General features: G+C 45.9%; 1 protein-coding gene across 8 annotated transcripts in view; it reads left to right on the top strand.

Moving 5' to 3' along the window:
- Window positions 1–13,753, top strand: part of LZTS3 (leucine zipper tumor suppressor family member 3) — a 945,160-nt gene that overhangs the window by 231,437 nt on the left and 699,970 nt on the right. For 5 of the 8 annotated variants that reach the window (XM_069632235.1, XM_069632240.1, XM_069632233.1 and 2 more), the window contains exon 2: window positions 8,911–9,097. The exons of the other annotated variants lie outside the window; for them this stretch is intronic. The gene's annotated coding sequence lies outside the window, so the exon portion shown is untranslated. The remainder of the gene's footprint in view (window positions 1–8,910; window positions 9,098–13,753) is intronic. 8 annotated transcript variants of the gene reach the window in all.

Genomic DNA, 13,753 nt, shown 5'->3' with positions numbered 1-13,753 from the left:
GGCCTCTTCAGGGCGCGAGCTGAAAATCAAAGCCGCTGACCTTCACTAGAAATTAGCATACATTCTTTCTTTGCAACATTCCGTAGTAAAGCCATCTGTGAGAACTTGGAGTTTCGAATCCATCTATGTAGTGCGCCTCAATGTGCAAATGCGAACTGGCTTCTCTCTCATCTGCAACGGCTTGCTTGGCGCGTTCTAAGGCCCCAATTTTGTCCTCGTTGTCTGCGAGCTTTGAAGCCCCAAAGAACCATAACTATTGAGACTTTTAATTTTTTGGGGAAGGTCAGGTGAAAGTATAAAGTACCCGAGCAGTTTATTTGAAAGTGAGATTTATTGTTTGTTTGTTTTATTATTTGCAATACGCAAGCCTCCCCTCGGTTAACAGTGCCCAGCATTTATAAGAGATTGTGAAAATTAGTTACATCAACAAAAATATATACATACACAAATAGACAAGGTCAGCAATATGAGGTGAATAGAGAGAGAATTCAAAGATGACACCCAGGTAGTTCGCACCCAGGATGGTAAAGGTAGGGGTTAGGGTTAGCGTACTTTGTCTGCACACTGTACAATAAAATGTATTTACAAAAAGACAATCGTATTACAATCATTTAAACCGGGATTTGTACTTCACATCCAGCTCTCCTTTGGGTGGACATGGCACAGTGGCAATGTTGGGTGGCAATGGATCAGTGCTCTGCACAGAAACGTTCAAAATTCCATATCTGTGCTTCTCCAATACAGCAACAATAAGGCTTTTGACAAAGTCGAACTCCATTTCCTCATAGACTGGTTTGATCACCCATTGCTTACTTCTTTTTGAAAAGGCCTTAGTGTAGCGAGGCATCCTTACATTACCCTTAGTCCTAGATTGTTCACGGCCGAGATTCTCGTTATGGGCCAAGACGGCAAGTAGAGTCCTATGTCTCATGCCCTGTATGCTGAAATGCAAGCACTTTGGCCTGTACTTTAGACACATATTGTGGAACACCTCCAAACCTCCGGTGTGACAGAATTCTGTCAGTCCCCTCAAATCTCTTGATAGAGTTTTATCGAAAACAATCTTCTCAATGGCTTTGTGTGTCGGTGAAGATGGATTCAACCACTTCTTCTTCCGTGCCTCCACTGGGGATAAAGGGCCATGTTCGCATTGGTGGAAATGTAGGTTTTCTGACCAGCGGTGCACGTTGGTACAGTGGCGCATCAGTGACCGCCATTTTTCAAGTAGTATTTCTACTGACCCTTGACAAGTTTTGGAGCTCCACCAAAAGATGGTTGCTGATAGACTGGGACCACTCTGAAATACTTTCCAAACCTTTTTTTTTCCCTGCAGCCGAGATTTTCTTATTGATTGATTTAGCGAGATGCCATACGTCAAATTGATGTTTAATATGTGGGAACCGCTCTCTCATTGTCTTGGCAATTGAAACGTGTCTGTCCGTGGCTATGAGGTCGATGTGCATTCCCCTCGATTGTAGATATTCCACTGATTTTATAAATCCTAGTTTCTCCATGGCCAATGAGGATGTACATTGTGTTACCTGCACGACCACCAAACTCACAATATTCTTACTATCCATGTCCTGAAAGTGGTAGGTGCAGTACTTGGCAGAAAATCCTGGGCTGTCGCACTGTCCATCGCCAGCTAGCCTGAATCGTTTTCCTTCGAATGTACTTGCTAGAGACAATTGTTCAATTTTCCAAGCATCACTAATGGCCAGAAACAGATAATCATGTTGGTATTTGTAGTACTGCGTTTTTTAAATGAAATTGAGTCCCACAAACTGAAAGAAAGACTCTAACTTTCTAAAACTGGAGCCACTAAAAAGTGATGCAGCTGCACACAGTAGATTGCCTGCTGGCAGTTTCCCCAGCATCGGTTGTGCAGACCATGAGAACGTATGATGTAATCTACAGGCGGCATGTATTGTGACGTTACTGCCTTGTTTTTGACGAGTCACATGAATCAATGGCTTCCCACATACTTTCCCTCTGACGGAATGCCCACATTTCAGCATACTTATAATATCCATCAAACAACTGTCGAATACTATGTATTTGCCCTCTTTCATTAGACTATCATCCTGCGTCAAAGTTGATTCGGCCTGTGACGTTGAGGACATATCACCACATTTGAAAGAAATATCGCTGCTATCAAGTTCTGATGCGTCGGTGAATGCTGATGCTGGTTCATTCTCTGTCATTTCAACATCTGTTACTTCAACATTGATGGGAGAACACAACAATGTCGACAGCTTTTTTGGTGGCAATTTTTTGGCGGGTGTAGATTGTGTGAATTGATCTGCGACTACTTCAGAGCTATCTTCAATACTTCCAGTATCATGTTGTTGTGGTGGTGCGGTCATACTGTAGCAATGGTCCAATAAAACTTTGCTGGATTCTCCGGACACATTCATTTCATGTTCTGGCCATTGGACATGAGCATCCCGAGTCTCAACACGCCGCGTCTGAATTAATAGTTCCTCCATAGTGTAAATGGTCTGGCAAGCAACATCTCTCATTCGCTTCACTGTCTATGTATGTATAGTTCGTAGACCCACGGTTAACTAGAGGACAGATTGGAAAAGGGATGTTCAGTTTAAACACAAGATAAAGTATAGTACAATTGACTGGAAAAAAACATAAAATAGTCCCCAGCACAAAATTTTTAATAAAAGTTACTAACTGTTTGTAACTAACCTTATTTTGGTTTCTTTTCTTTACAACTTTTTTGACTCGACCTTCAACATCTGCACGCTGTTGCTCTGATACGTATCCGCATGTCTCCCCTTCCTCTTGCGCTGCAACGATTATATTTTCTGTATCCGCATAGACAGCACGGAATGAGGCTCCATCGACTCCCTGAAACATAGTATTTTCATTACTGTGTATCAAAATATTAGTAGCGTAAAACGCACATGAGGACAAACACACATGTACATCTCAATAGCCAAACACGATTTAAACATTGTGTGGAACAATCAAACGACAAGTATTCGAGCTCTGATGACCTAGTTCGATGGAGATGTCAGTATACATACCTCTGGCTCTACATGGACTGCCACAAATGATTGTATTGAAGAGGAGGCATCAGCAACTCCCTGAAACACAGTACTTGCGTTAGTATGGTTTTCAATATCGTAAACATAACACACACTTGGGGTCGACGGCACAGGTACATATAAAGAGATAACCACAAATGTTGCATTATCTAAAAGAATCAAGGAATATTTAAAAATTATCAGATTTAATCGACTTATTTCTCCGATGTCTTTACATCTGCATCATCTAAATGTGATCTTGTGATTGTAGTGGAAGCTCCATCATCTCCCTGAAACACAGTACTTGCGTTAATAGGGAAGAAAGTATAGCAAATGGAATCACGTTATATGATCACGCTCGATGGAGCTGTCAGTATCCATACCTCATGCTGCTGAAGAATATCTAGGGCTAGTGTCAATGTGGTGCGCACTTCAGAAAGCTGTTGCGCCAATTCGTATCCGCATGGTCCCGCTTCCACCGGAATTACTTGAATGTCAGGCTCCGCATCAGGTGCGTGGGTTGACGATTCAACAACAGCCTGAAACATAGTATTTGCATTAGTAAGGATTACAATATTGAAAACACAACACACGCTTGGAGTCGACCGCACAGGTACATATCAACGGCTAACCACAATTGAAACATGGTGTAGAACAATCAAACGACAAGTGTTCCAGTCCTGATGATCACGGTCAGTTGAGCTGTCAGTATCCATACCTCGGGCTACTGAAGAACATCTAGGGCTGTTGTCAATGTGGTGGACGCCTCAGCATCTCCCTGAAAGACAGTACTTGCATTAGTATGGATAACACTAATTATAACTGAAAACAAACACCAGGGGACGACAACTAAGGTGTATAATAATTGGAAAGCACAAACCAAACGATTGGTAAAATAATCACACGATACATACAAACTATTACTTGACATGCATAAAACAAGTCTGTAGCGGAAGAGCCAAGTATGATTACCTGATACGCGCTAGAAGTGGTTGATAACTGCGAGCACGTGACGGAAGTAGAATGTTCTTGCTTCAGATTCAAGAGATAGTCAAGAAGTTGTAAAGGTAAATTATTGTTTGATAATGAAATGCCAATATTTAAAATTGCCATGTAAGGAGACAGAATACTTGAGTAATACCCAATATAGCACAGTTCCCTGTGCCCATATATAGATTTTGTTTGTGGGTTATGAAATCTAAAAATAATATATTGATAAATGTCATTATTCAAAAAGCTATACACTCATATCAATGTTGAAAGTATTACAAATTGGAAACAACACCTAAAATATCAATGAATCCATTCGGCTACCTACACACTACTGCAAGGCCTAAAGCTAAAAACGGACACTTGACTCACCAGTGGCGGATTGTGGATGAATAGAGTGGGAATAGCTTTTGCAAGCAATATTCGTGTCGATCGCCGTTCGTTCTTCTTTGTTACCCAAGATGTGGTGGACATGTTCGAGGAAAGTACCGGCTGCAGATGCGGTATCGATCACCCCTCTTGTCCTCAAAGACTTGTTGGACCCTACTTTCCAGCTCATCCAGTGGATATCCGCAATGTCTGACCCATTCTCTTATTCGATCAACAGTTTTCGGGAATACATGCATTGTAGTGCCTTCAGATTTAGCATGGGTCTTCGAAGGGCAACCGCTAATCGAACAGGCAGGCATTGTTGAAAATTCGGAAAAGTAAATATCAAGATTATTACAAAACCTTGATGAATAAAAATGTCATAAAAAAGTAAATGAACCATACCATGCTCAATGCAAGGTAGGTTTTGGTCGCCGGAACTATACCAGTTCATCATGTGTGGCTTAGTAGTTGCATAAGTTACTGAAATTTCTGTTTTGTCTTGCACGAAAAGGAACCATTCTTACATTATAGACTGGACCCCCGATGGATGCAATTCGATGACAATTGACACAGATGAAAATAAACAGATCTATTGATAGCATAACAATTGAAACTCAAGTCAATAGCAATGAGACCAATGACCATAGCTCTGTTGGGTACTGTAATAGAAAATAGATTGAAATGTAAAAATGACCGAAATATGACTAGGATACATGGCCTTACCTTCACCAACAAACAGTTGGATTCAGCAGGCCGAGCGGTATGTTGCAGTAGAACAGGTAGATGGCCACAGGTAGCACACTGACGAGTTTGCTCGAAGCGGTCACAGATAGCACGGCGACGAGCAGATTTGCATAGATCTCAGTGCTTCTCAGGTAGACGGTTCAGGAGTTGGCTTGCAAAGCACAAAGATGTTCTCATGAGACATATCAAGTGGTTTATAAAGTATTAGAAACAGGGGTGTGTTTGTGAATGAATGACGTGTGTATGTCGTGGTATTACGTTTATTGCAGGGGCGCGGCCTGCCTCAGGGGAGGCCTGCCTGGAGACACAGGGTCTGAGGAGGCCATGTGAGCGATGGCCCCTGGGCGTGGGATACCTTTTGAAGTGTACATGCTGTTCGGCACCTTGGCCGTTTGCGCCCGTCACAGCCCCCCATGCCAGCGCTCATCCCCGGGTGCGAACCTCCTTTGATAGAGGGGGTGGGATGGATGGGCCTGGGGCGTGCAGATAAGGCACAGGAAGACTGCTGAATGGAGACACACTTATGTGGATTGCAGGGGGGCGGCCTGCCTCAGGGGAGGCCTGCCTGGAGACACGGGGTCTGAGGAGGCCATGTGAGCGATGGCCCCTGGGCGTGGGATACCTTTTGTAGTGTACATTCTGTTCGGCACCATGGCCGTTTGCACCCTCACAGCCCCCCATGCCAGCGCTCATCCCCAGGTTCGAACCGCCTTTGATAGAGAGAGGGGGATGGATGGGCCTGGGCGTGCAGATAAGGCACAGGAAGACTGCTGAATGGAGACACACTTATGTGGATTGCAGGGGGGTGGCCTTGCTCAGGGGAGGCCTGCCTGGAGACACGGGGTCTGAGGAGGCCATGTGAGCGATGGCCCCTGGGCGTGGGATACCTTTTGAAGTGTACATGCTGTTCGGCACCTTGGCCGTTTGCGCCCGTCCCTTGCCCTTATGTGATGTTAAAGGACACGGGGCATCCATTTGTGTACCCCCTTTCCACTCCATTTTGGTGACCAGACCTCGATAGTACAGCGCACAGAGCACATGGCCAACAGCCTCGTTCCCACTCTGACTGGAAAACTCCAGAGGTATTTGCAACAGCTAATAAATGTAACACATCACTCTCTGAGATCACGGTCCTGCATGTGAACCGGCTTGAACCATGCACATGGCTCGTTCATCTCCACAAACGTGTCCTTGCCCACGCACCGTCACCAGTGGAAAATAACTGCCATTCTGACCCTGTGTCCCTGCAAGGTATTCTCTTCATGTGCCAGACCACTGACCACGCCATGATGGCCACCTAGCAGATCCCCAACTAACATTAGACCCCTACTGCAGTATATCGTTGCCTATCAATAACAAATGCCACATATCGGAGATTCTTGTGAGCACAGACCCACACTTCAAACACTGTATTATAGTGGTCAAGACCCTTGACCTAAGGCCTGTATAGTCCAATGTTCATTGATAGTATTGATATATGTGTGACTTTTATAGAGACATAACCGACTGAAAGACTTTGAACAAGTGTTATTTAGTGCATGCATTATTGATAATATATTTGGTTAGCTTAGATAGTGACCACCCCACTTCACAGCGACCTGAACTTCACCCATTCCGAGCACAGGTGTCTGACATCCATCCTTGAATGGAGACACACTTGATTGATTTAAAAAATCGAAACAATCGTTGTTAAAATATATGTGGTGTTTTATTTTGTAGCTTATTTTGATGACACAAAAATACAAAAGTTTACACATTGTACGTTCAGGTTGCAGCACAGTGAGAGAAAATCCCCTGTACTGACCGCTGTCAGTCGGGAATGTTTCTCTTATGGCACGAATGGCACAGGCGGGTATCACTCTTCGAACGCGGTGTCCAAGCCTCCCGTGAAGCCACCATGTAAAGGAACGATAGGCCACCAGCCTGTACCACCTGTGAAAAGGAATGAAACAAACTGTTTTTAAATGACCAAGATAATTTTAATAAACGTTTGTTCTCAATGACAATTCTTGTAACTAATGGCATTCTGCTCGGACAAATGCTATCTAGACACTGCACACTATTGAACGACGTTCATGCGTTACAATGATATGTATATGTAATTTTGGATATAGTAGAAGACCATGAAATAGTAGTGGCATCACAAGCAGAGTATACTTACTCGTTACTCGTATTACGAGGACGAACAGTTGCGCGAAGTTCGTGCATAAGCACCATCATTATCCTCAACACGGACCGTGTGAGGCGTGCTGCCCTGAAGTCTGGCAGCTCGGTGATGCATTGCGGTCGTGGCTCGACTTCCGAAATGTAGGCCACGCATCCCGAGTTTTCACAGCAGCAGCAGTTCTCCTCCTCGGTCGGCATTAGCTTGCACCGATTGCATGTGCACCAGGTGGAAACACCGCCCATGCGACTAGGTCCAGTGTCTTCATCCGTTGATTGGTTCTGCCAACTGCTGTCCGAAGCCCCATCGTTTTCGCGTGTTTCCCTTTCCAGTAGTTCCTCCTCTATATACTCGGACTCGTACATGTAGGGCATTATTGTATCCACTGTGTGTTGCACAAACTAAAATAATTGATAGCGGTGGTACTGGTATCTGTCCACACGGGCTACAAGCAACGAAGGTAGCTGACCAGAGCACAGAAACGAGTCACAGAATACTCAAAGTAACACAGAGAGAGGAATGGAATCGAAAATCTGCTGCTGTGTGTTGTGAAACGGTCTGTTTATACTTATTGAGGAAAGAGGCGTCCTGCCATTTCCATGGTGACACGTCATTAGCTGAAGCGCAGCGAATGTTGACACGAGACGTGCTTTGGCGTTTTGAAATGGGCGGTACGCCTCTGCTGATGACAGGCTCAGGGGCGGGGGATATGATTTAGTGCCGCAAAAGCAGGTCAGCCAGGGCGATGGGGGAAATGATAGGATTATCACAAAATGGCAGCTGCCTGGTGCCTGTTTTCGCGTGCGTTTAAAGGACGAAAACTCGGGTAAGGTCCATAGGAAATTTTTCTAAAATCTAGCGACTTAGGCTTAAAAACACATGGCCGACCCGTAGGGGCAATAAAAAATTGACCGAACCATTCCTTTAAAATAGGCCGTTGCACAATTTAAAGTGTATCACATAAAATGTGTTTGCAAAAACATACAGCAATACTCTGCCAGGAATACAGAGTGGGGTTTGTTCTTACCTCTCCCAATGTTATAAACCGTTAGAGGAGACGTGTCGGGCATCACACCTGGCCCAAGGTTTGCCACTCACACTGAAGGCTTGCTCTACAGTATCGGGATGGGTGTATGTAATATTACAGTGATATTGTAACCATTTTTCTCTTAGTCTACTGAAGGACAATGCTATGTGATGCTACTTCATGTGATGTCAAGGGGTGAAAGGTTGTGTGCCATCACTTCCTGAGATGTTATTTTGGGGCGGGATCAACTGACATTACACGCTTCTTGTATTCTCACTTGGGGGTGGGGTCATATGTCATCACTTCCTGTGTCATCAGGAAGGATTGTGTGATGTCACTTCCGCTACCCCAGGCATTTTGGTGAAATGACATACCTGCAACTACTGCAGTTAATTTGCTCGGGATTTTATCCGTTGTTTTTGGACTAGATTGAGGTGGTGTTGATCAGCGCGCCGTTGCCAATACCTTGTACTCATGCAGGTGTTTAACATTGCAGGAGAGTGCAGTCTGAGGAGGGTGGAAGGGGACAACTAGAGGGCAGTTATTACAGCATTTGTCATTTGTACCCACAGATACACCTAGAAAAGGAGCATGCATGGACTCATTCTCCAAGGGATTATTCCAGAACACCATACACCAGGGGACACAAGGAGCAACCCTTAACCTTCGCTGGACATCTGCTTGGCTATTACTACTGCCAGCTGACAGAGGTTTCCTTGAGGTTTGGCTGCCGTCATCCATTAGGACACCAGGCACCAGGTAGGACGTTACACTTATAGAACTAAAACAACATTCCCTAGCAGAGAGTTTGGCAATATGGTAATTTAAAACAAGTTTTAGAGCTTTTAATCGTTGTTTTGTGGGAGATACACATCCTCGAGCCACGCTAAGGACCAATCAAAGATCGAGTTGTATAGATTATATTCTCATATTCCTAGCTGGTGGTATCTCTTTGAGGTTTCTCTAGTATGAAGCATGGCCATAACCCCCTCTCCGAATACTTTGTTTGTGATTTTCCACACAATCTGTTATGTTTCCTCCCAGTAAAGACCATAGCATTGCCATGTCAGATATGGACTTGAACCAGTCCTACCATAGATCTATTTATTTATTTTTATGTATTTATTGGGTATAATGCGCCTATACAGCAAAAGATGTGTTTCAAGGCACAACAAACCAAGTGGGGGTGACAGGGATGAAGAAATCAAAAACGGTCCTACTAGGTGATTCGGATAATACAAGTGCAGTAACAGGAGGAGGGTGGTAGAGGGGAGAGGAGAAATGCTGGTCAGGGCGGAGAAAGGGTCCAAGGGATAGGCGAGTGCCAGGGGAAAGCAGAGAGTGCAAGAGAGTGAAGGTCCATGTGCTAAGTGCGGAGGACGGGGTTGGAAGGGCTCAATGGGGTGCAGGCCCAGCCAGGCTAGTGTAGGAGGAAGGGCAAAGGCAAGTGCAGGTTACGGGGGGAGGGACCAGGGGAGACCAAGTGCAGACGTAGACTGGTGGCACAGGGTCTGCTGCCCTGTAAGAATCACTAGGAGCCAGACAGCCTGTCAAGTGGCAGAGGGGGGCATTAGCAGGGGAGGGGGAGAGGGAAGGAGGAAGAGAACAGGAGGGTCATGAGAAGCTTCCAGAACTTGAGTAGATTCTGCTCAAATCTGAGAGGGGCAGTGTGGCCATTCCAGAGGGAGGCACCTGCAGAGGAAAGCGATCTACACCCCACTCTCTGCTTGGAAAAGCATCTGATCTGTAGATAGTTGGAGCTAAAAGACAGAAGGGTTCTAGCAGGGAAGTTTTAGGGAGACAGAGTTGGATGTAATGGGGTCTCAGGCCCCAGATAGCCTATTGGATGATGCATAGGGTCTTGAACTTGATCCTTGCAGCAAGCGGGAGCCAGTGGAGAGATATTAGGGCTGAAGAGATGTGGTCCCTGGACTCGAGGGCAAGGATAAGTCTTGCAGTTCTATTCTTAATTAGTTGAACGCGGCGAAGGTAGGAATTAGGCAGAATAAGGAAGAGGCTGTTGCAGTAGTCTAGCCTGGGGAGGACCAGAGCTCTTGAGACATTGAGTTTCTGTGGGAAGGCGAGGAAAGGGAGTATGGAGGTGCAGCTGAAAGAGGGCTTTCTTGGCAAGGTCCATGATGTGAGGAGAGAAGGAGAGAGGAGTCAAAGATTTTTGCCTCACAGGAGGGTGAGGGGATTAGGTCCATGGAGGGCAACCAGAGACTAGGAGGGTAGGAGGGAGCTGAGGTCCGAATGAAAAGGATGTCAGTCTTACTAGCATTACGGCAGAGATTGTTAGCAGTGCACCATGCCTGAATATCTGATAGTCAGGAATGGAGGGAAGCTTGAAGGAGAGTTGCACGTCATCCGCATAACACCGGAAGTTAGGAGAGAAGGTGGAGATATGATATGATGAGTCATTTATAACACACTGTACATAAGTGTTTCTTGATCTAGTGGGCTACAGGGGCAAGGTAGATGTTTAAGAGCCAGTGGCAAAGGAGTGATTGCAGAAATCAGCCAAGGCTGTAGCAAGGGAGGCAATGTTATCCTTGATAGTTCTCAAGGAGCAGGGGAGCACCTGTCTGGATGAGACTTTCATAGAACCGACTTGTCTAGAGACCGCATCAGGTGATATGGGAGAGAAAGCGAAGAGTAGGAGGGAAGGGGAGAGGGCACAAGGGAGGCCACAGAGTGGGTGAGGGAGAAGCGAGTCATGTAGAGGTGAGTGAAGACAGGATGGCCTGAATTTTAGTAATTAAATGAGAGGCTAGTGCAGTGCAGAGGGTTATGGAAGGCAGAGGAGAAACGGAGACTGCAGTAGAACTGGCGAGTTCCTTGCAGATTTTGAACAGTTTAGCCATGTTGTTAGTGGCCCCAGAAATGCAGGCTTGGATATAGGGACTCTTAGAGCAGTTGGAGAGTCTGTATTGCCTTTGGAGCAAGCGGCAGGCCAATTTGTCAGAGGATGTGCTTGAAGCCTGCCACTTCCTCTCAGCAGCTCTGCACTTGCATTTCAGAGACGCTAGCTCAGAGTGATACCAGGTGTTGCGCTTGAAGGCAGGCTTCATTCATGCTCATCCTTATGACAGGGGCAAGGATGTCCACAGTGTTAGAGATGGGGAGTTGAAGGTTAGTAAGGGCTGTGTCAGTGTGGGAGTCCATGGAAGGAGTTGGAGTTGGAATGAAGGTGGTGGCAAAAGCAGCAACTGACACTCGCTTCATTGGTCGAATGACAGAGAAGGAGACTGGCAGTGCAGGCGAGGGCTTAGCCTGTCGACCCAGGAGGTCCACGTGAGAGGACAGGAGGGCATGATCAGACAGGGGAGTGGTGTAGTGAGAGGGTTGGAGAAGGGGATGACCGCTGAGGTGAGTGCATCCAAGGTGTATCCGGCTGAGTGTGTCTGACTGAGATGCATCCGGGGAGTCAATGTGTATATTGAAGTCTCTGAGTAAAGAGGAAGCTTGGAGGTGACAAGACAAGGTTGCATTGATGGAAAGCCAGGTGAAGATGTCACTACAGTCAATCATTGAGGAGTTGGCAGTCTTGTCCAACCACCAAGAGATGGATACAGTCTAAGTAACACCTTTGGAAAAGCCACCTGAAGCATTGTTTTTGCAGGGCAAGAAGCATGAACTGCAAACAGAGGCATAATTGGAGCACATTTACCTAACATGTATATCTTCTGTGAGGAAAAAAGCGGTCAACCAATACATAAACCCTTTGATGTGTTCACAAACTCCCCCAGGCAGTTATAGGTACTGACTGACCTTGCATTGATCCGAGGTCTGTCGATCTATCAGGCACCTCAGCCTTTGAGCAGAGGGCAGGTAGTTGGGCTGTTTCAGTAAATACTATATTTTGGGTCAATTAAAGGTTTGCTGCATTCTCTGTTGCTTTTAAAGTGAAGCCACTTCAAACACTTATACACAGTGGTGGTTTCATGCCCCAACGCCTTCCATAAATGTCTTAATGTCATCCAAGCATGTAAAATTGTAGCTATAAGGTTTAAACAAATTTAAGAAATTAACTTCTCTTACAATTGTTCAAAAAGTATAAGAACTTGACAATATCTAAATAGCATTTATTTTATTAATGTTTCTATAGCTTTCATTTACCTATCAAAGGCCTAACCATGTTTTGCTCCTAGATGGAGCTTCCTCAGGGCCATATAAACAGAATAGGTGTTTTCTGATGTATCTTTCGAGATAAGATTGGTCTTCTATTTTATTTATTGGACATTTGTATGGTGCCTATACATAAGTGTTTCCAGGCCCCACAAGACAAGAAGGAGGGGGGGGGGCAAGGGATCAATGAGCATAGAGGAGCCAAAAACAAGAAACGGTTATATTGGCCTTGTTTCAATCCTGCTGTGCAAGTGCCTGAGAAGGCTGGTAAGTGCGGGGATAGCGAGAAAAGTGCAGGAGTGTGGTGCCTCCAGGGAAGGGGGCAGGGAAGTGCTAGGGTGCCCATAGGCAAGTGCCAGGCGAAATGCTGTGTGAAGGGAAGACAAGGTCGGGCTAGTCTGGGAAGTGCTAAGTGCCAGAGGAAAAGGGAGGATGAGTGCTGTGGGAAGGGAGAACAAGGTTAGACTAGTCCAGGAAAGGGAAAGGGAGCCCAAGGGCAAGTGCTGGAAGAAAGATGCATAGACTGGTGGGGTTGGTCTGGGCCTTGTATGACTCTGAAGGGACCAGTCCCTAGTCATAGCGGCAGAGGGAGAGGTAGCGCGGGAGGGGTAGTGGGAAGGAAGAGGAGAAAGGGGAAGTCTTGAGAAGTTTGGGGAATTTTAGAAGGTCCGGCTCAAGTCAGGGGGGGGGGGGGGGGGAGGCCATTCAAGAGGGTCAAGCCAGCCGGGGAGAGGGATGTACCTCCCACTCTCTGCTTGGATAAGCATTTGACCTGAAGAGAGTTGGTACCAGAGGACCGAATGACTCTGGATGGGGATTATTTAGGGAGGGAAAGCTGGATTTACAGAGGTTCCAGGCCACAGACGGCCTTGTGGATGATGCAAAGGGTCTTGAATTTGATCATTGCGTTCACCTGAGCCAGTGAAGAGATTTTAGGGCTGGAGAGATGCTGTCTCTGGGCTTGAGGCCAAGGATAAGTCTTGCAGCCCTATTCTGCTTTAGCTGGAGGGGGCCAAGAGAGGAAAGAGGCACATTGAGGAAGAGGATTTTGCAGTAGTCAAGCATAGAGAGAACTAGGGCTCTGGATACATGGAGCTTCTGGGGGAAGGTGAAGAAAGGTAGAATGCCTCTGAGAAGGTGGAGCTGAAAGTTGAACTACTTGGCAAGGTCCTTGATGTGTGGAGAGAAAGCGAGAGAAGAGACAAAGATGAACCCAAGTTTTTTTGCCTCACAGGTTGGTGAGGGGATGGGACCCAAGTAGTCAGGCCAGAGAGGGGGGGTTTCTGT

The sequence above is a fragment of the Ambystoma mexicanum genome, chromosome 6q (genome assembly GCF_040938575.1).
Source record: "Ambystoma mexicanum isolate Mex_15411 chromosome 6q, UKY_AmexF1_1, whole genome shotgun sequence".
Classification (NCBI taxonomy): Eukaryota; Metazoa; Chordata; class Amphibia; order Caudata; family Ambystomatidae; genus Ambystoma; species Ambystoma mexicanum.
This window is presented reverse-complemented; position numbering and strand designations above follow the sequence as displayed.